Below are 6,228 nucleotides of genomic sequence, written 5' to 3'. Positions count from 1 at the left end.
GGGGCCTGCCCGAGGGGTACAAGCGGCGAGCATTTCCACACGTGCGAGCGGCTGGGCGCGGCCTGCAGGCAGCCAGCACCGCCCCTCCGCCGAGGGGGCGGGGGCAGCGCCATTGAGGAATTCTCCGCCGGCATGTCGGCGGCGCGGCGTGGCTACGAGCGGGGCCGGAACGTCCACGGGCTTTCTGCTGCTACCGAAGCGCAGCCTCAACAACGGACGAAAACATTTCATGGGTCACGGGGGCAGCCTCACAGGGCAAAGAACACGACGCTTCCTAAGAGATTTATTTCATAAAAAAGCGCTTCCCCTAATTATTCACCCCAAGGGGCTCGTTGCGTTGCTGGCGCTGCTGACAAAGACAGCCCCTGGGCTGGGCTGCCAACACCCCGCTGTACCGCCGGAGCCACACGAGGCAGCCCGTCGCGGCTGAGCTCCACGTTCCATTCAGAGACAAAGCAAAAAGCAAACAGCGTCCTGGCCGCGCTCTCGGTGCACTGGGGTCACCTAAGTCCGAGCCGCGCTGCTCTCCCCTCAACTACGCTCGGCCATCGGCGCTCGGTGTCCCACAGAGCCACCTCCCCAGTGGCCATGGCTGTGACCGTGACTGTGTCTGCGTGTGGTACTGTCACAGGAATCAGCTTCACTTCTGCTGCCCTCCAGAAACCAGAACCTGTCCGGATTCACCCCGAAAGGCAACATCTAGGCAGGATGTTCTTCCCTCACCATCGGGTCAGCAGTTATAGAACCACAGAACCACAGGACCTTTTGAGTTGGAAGGGACCTTTAAAGGTACGTTTGGTCCTGCAGTGAACAGACACTTAAAGCTAGTTCAGGGTCCAGCCTGACCCTGAATGTCTGTAGGGACCAGATGTCCACCACATCTCTGGGCAACCTGTTTCCAGTACCTCACCATCGTTATCACACACACAAAAATATTCCTTATATGTATGCAATCTAAATATCCCCTCTTTTAGTTTGAACCTATTTCCCCTTGTCCTGTCACAACAGATCCTGCTAGAGAGTCCGTCCCCTTCCTTTTTATCACCCCCCTTTAGATACTGAAAGGCTGCTCTCAAGTCTCCCCGGAGCCTTGCCTTCTCCAGGCTGAACAGCCCCAGCTCTCTCAGCCTGTCCTTGTAGGAGAGGTGTTTCATCCCTTGGATCATTTTTGTGGCCCTCTTCTGGACACACTCCAACAGGTCCATGTCTCTCCTGAACTGAGGACTCCACATCTGGATGCAGTACTCCAGGCGAGGCTCAGAGTACCTGCTGATCGTGCTCCTTTTGATGTAGCCCAGGACACAGTTGGCATTCTGGGCTGTGAGGGCACATTGCTGACTCATGTCCAGCTTGCCATCTGCCAGCCCTCCTGAGTCCTTTTTGGCAGGGCACTCTAACCTTTCACCCCCCAGCTTGTAGTGATAGTGAGGATTGCTGCGACTCAGGTGCAAGACTGCCTGCTGGGACCACAGGCAGCCTGTGTCTGAGGGTGTATCCCACCCCTGGCCTCCTTGCATCCCCATGCCTAACACCAAGCATACCTCTGTTCCACTGGAGGTGTTCCCTTACACTTCTGCCCAGGACCAATGCAAGGTTTAATCATCAGATATATGCACGTGCAGTGAGCTGTGGGTTATCCAAGGACTTGGCTTGATCTAGGTACACATGTTAAAGTGTGGTTATAATTAGTATGATATAAGTCTGAATCCCTAAATGCTTATCTGAAAAGTCAGCCAGGTACGGTAAGCAACACACAGCTATAGCAATCAGCAAGGGCTGCAAGATGAATTCAACTGCAAAATGCCAATGTGATGAATTTGGACATGTTAGGAAACATTCTTGTTGTGTTGCTGCATTCATACATTTTTGTCACGTCAAACACATGATATGACAAAATCTGTCTTTTCACCAGCAATTGGGTTTCTGGTGGGTAGTGTACTGATGTTCTTGAAGCATGACCTGATTCTTCCTTCACCCTAAAGCCTGCAGTAGCACTCAAAGCACAATGATAGCCAACCCATTAATTTTCCACATGAAGATAAACCACAGGGAGAACCAAGTGACAAGAACACTGGAGAGATGATGGACTATGACTGCAGTAGCTCCAAGCTAAGCCATGGGTTTGCCAATGCAGGAAACAAAGAAGTCCCCACTATGCTCTCCCTGACAAGAGGAACAGCAGAGTCTGAGTGGGACCAGGCAGTGACCTTCCTGAGCACTTTTAGATTTGCTCCACAGTCCCCAGACAAAGGTAGGGCAGGGCACAGCATACTCTGCAACAGTGTTGCACAGGTCATCAATAAAGGCATGAATCAGGTGTGCACTTAGGCAGCTCATGGTGTCACCTGCACCTGTGGATGCACACAAGGGTTGTTTGCAGTGCATGTATCACAGGGATGTGGACATCATCACATTTTAATTAAATACCATACATCTTTCAATTATATATGAGCTATCCTTCTGCCATGTAAAGTTCTGTTCACTCCTATGCTGTAGAAACTTGTCTTTTCCCCTCTAAAATTATCTATGTATTTCCTTAGATTCTGTTCTTGAAGCTTATTTTCAAAACCCCTCTGCACCTCTGCATGGTGTGCCTCCACCCCCCGCACCTGCCTCCAGAGTACACTGAGGGGGTGCAGAGAGCAGGAGGGCAGCACCGTGCAGGCAGGGTGATTTGGGGAGACATGTTTTAAAGGACAGGAACAATTGGTAGGTGTCAGTGAAGCCTGGACACCTTGTTACACAGTGTATGTATTTATTGCCAGCAGTTTATAGATGCATATTTCTTTAGAGCAGAGAGTTTTAAAGATGCTGTTGTTTTCACCTCTCTGGAGGCCAAGCTGCTTCAGTACCAACAGCTGAATTGCCAAAGCCTCAGAAGGAGAAACTGGAATAGTATTCTTAATATCAGTAGAAACTGAAAAATAAGTTCTTCATACCTCACCATATGTGTCTTTGTTCTGCCCTGCAGCACCTAAAGCATCGCACCCACACTTGTGTTCTGCCACCAGTGACTTCTGGCAGAAGGCATGGCAGATTGGTGTGTTGTGATGTTTCCCTCAACTGCAACTCCAAGATCTGCTCAAGCTCCTTTGTCAGCATCATTAATATTATGTCACCCTCAAAGCAGATGTAAGGGCAAAGGTACGTGTCACAGCTTGAGCTGATCCAGCAACTTGTTCCGTGTTTTCCCCCGCACCCTTCCTGCACTTGCTTTGGCACACCTCAAATTCATCCACAGTCGCTGCTGCTTGCCATGGTGGCAGAAAAGCACTCCTAAACAAACCAATTCAGAAAAAGTAATTTTCTGTCAGGTCTCTAAGTTGACTTGTCTCAGGTTGAACCGTGCTAAGAATGGGATAGAGACATGGGGAGACCAGACTCTTTGGGCAGGCATGGGCTGTTCAGCAGCTTCCTTTCAAGGCAACTCTTCTCCAGTCTGTGTTCAAGCTCCTGATGGATCCTGTGTTTCAGCCTTGGATGGATCCTGAGTTCAGGATTCAGGTGGAACGTGTGTTCCAGATTCAGAGTTAGTTACATGGGATAAAGTTGAGGCTGGGCTTTGACCAGAGCAGCTTTACATCTACTGAAGAGCACCTTGTCTGTGGGAGGCTGTTGACATGTGTTAGTCGATGAGCCAGTGAGGACCTTCCAAATCCTCATCTTGGGAAAAACAACTCTAAATATCACAAGACTTTAATGATGTTAGCACTAATAAAGCTCAGCTAGCATCAGGGCAAATGTGTCAGAGCAGTAAACTTTGCTAATACAGGATTTCTGTAAGACAAGACCAAAGTGATTCTTAAATACCAACTCCTTTTTAGGAATCTGACTGTGCCAAAATCCATATCTATACTTTCATGCTTTAGAGAGATTCAGAGTGATTCAGAGTGATAAGAACTACATTAAGCACTTATATTTAAAAGGAAATACAAACTACCAGAAATAATGTTCTGTTTGTCTTTAAACAGATTCATTTTTAAAGCAGATATTTCTCTGCAGAAATCATATCCTTTGTTAGCATTGACAGCAGTTTTTCTGGGATTAAACAGTAAATCCCAGCTACAGAGAAGTAAGTCTGTCTCAAACAGTGCAACATAATAAAGCAGAATTTGTCCAGGAGAATATCAACCCACCAGCCAGAAGACTAAAGCTGTAGCTGAGCTGGGTGTATTGGCTGGAATTAATTATTATTATGCCAGACAGCCCTCAGAAAGAGTTTTCCACACTAAAAAGCAAAGTTCTCAGCATTAAAAAGATTTTTACTAAAACGATTGAAACCTTTACTCTGTTTTTAATTTCTCAAAGGCATCAAGCTGTCATTTAACATCAGCATAGGTGATGACAAAGAAGGCGGCCAGAGATGAAGTGTTCAAAACAGTCCCCATTCTGTCCATCTTGTCCAAACAACTGGTTTGCAGTTGTTGAGTTTTCAACTTCTTGTTCTTCCAAGGAAAATAAGAATTGATAATCCCTGTGGCCCTCCTCTGGATCCACTCCAGCAACTCAGCATCCTCTTGTGCTGGGGGCCCTGGAACTGGAGGCAGTACTCCAGGTGGAGTCCCAAAAGAGCAGAGTGGAGGGGCAGAATCACCTCTCTCAACCTGCTGGTCACGCTGCTCGTGATGCAACCCAAAATATGGTTGGCTTTCTGGGCTGCAAACTCACATTGCTGAATCATGGTGAATCTTTCATCAACCAAGACTCCCAAATCCTTCCACTTTATCTTATTTTACCTCCATGTCTACCAGTCAAAAATATGTAGGGGCTCAATAAATGTGCATTTTAACTGTCATGCCTTACTTGAAGAATTATGGTGCTCTGCTTTCTTTGTCCTTATAATACTGCACGATTCAAGCTAAATCAGTGCTAACAAACAAACTCAAGATTTCTTAAACTGCCTGAGCAAGAAGTCACAATGCCTTCCATTTAAGATAATTAAAGCAGCGTATTTCTGCCCTTTTCTTATCATGGAACATGATAAAGATCACAATAAAATGTTCTAGATTTGGTTTGTGGAGAGATAAAAAGTAAATATAAATGTGATCTTTTTCTTTTTTCTGAGAGAAAAGATGTTCATGATCTAAGCCATGTTACTGTACATGTAATTATCAAAGCTGTCCTAATCAAAGGATGCAGAACTGATCACTTACCATATCTAGTTAAAGCAATTTCTCCTCCTGATGCAGAACCATGAAAGCACTGTTTCCAAATTTTCTTCTGAATGGCTTGATAATAAAACATCAAAGATTTGTTTTCTTCTATTAAAATAATACATTTCTACTAAAATTCTTCACAAAATTAAATAGTATTTGGCATCAATTTTGCAAGATGCTTGCCAGATGCTATTCTGGGCAAGTACTGTCTCAGTGTTAATTTGGCCGCTTAAAATGTAACATACATGTTCATAACAAGTTATAAAATTAACAGTTTACACAGTTTACACAAACAGTTGCAGACTCAGTCCTAAGACTAAACTGCAGCCGGCCTGTCCTGGGCACAGTTTCAAACATCCTCATGGCAGGACATATGCCTTATTCTATTTAGAATTTGAATTTCTTTTTTGTAAGTAAGGTATAATTAAAATGCACTTCTTGTTCATACATTTGATCCTCTGATAAGCAGTTGGTTTTATTCTTTAAATCTTTTCCTGCCTGAAGTGCTGATAGCAAGCTTCCCAGATTCGTGGTAGCAACAAAAATCGAAGGTATTAGGTGATAATCATGTTAAAAGTTTTACGGTCAGAATTCAAACCAGTTTCCACACTTGCACATCTCTCAGCTCACAATGAGATACACCATTCCTCTTAAATTCCAAGCCCCTGTCCTGTCCTGAACAGGGTGTTGGCAGCTTCACACTCTCTGACACATGGCTCCCACTCTCTTGGCTGATAAAATGATGGCAACTTTCAGCACAGCACAAAGTGCTTGCAGCTCAGAAAACAAAAAAAGAAAAAAGTAAAGAAAAAAACACCACCAGCAAGTATTATTAAAAACTGCCTTTTCAGATACGCTTTGTTATTTCCACCCAGCCAGCAGTAGTTTCCCTGAGTGAACCTTTCAAAAAGCAGTGCAGAAAAGAAAACCCAAGTCTGCACGTAGTGAGTGGAAAAGATAGGCTCTTAAGATTTTTCAAATGTTGTGGAAAAAAATGATACTGTCCATACTTTCTTAAGTGCTGGAATTATTTTTGTTGTGGCTTACAGAGTCCTTTGGAAAAAGTAAAAAG

The sequence above is a fragment of the Excalfactoria chinensis genome, chromosome 5, assembly GCF_039878825.1.
Source record: "Excalfactoria chinensis isolate bCotChi1 chromosome 5, bCotChi1.hap2, whole genome shotgun sequence".
Classification (NCBI taxonomy): Eukaryota; Metazoa; Chordata; class Aves; order Galliformes; family Phasianidae; genus Excalfactoria; species Excalfactoria chinensis.
This window is presented reverse-complemented; position numbering follows the sequence as displayed.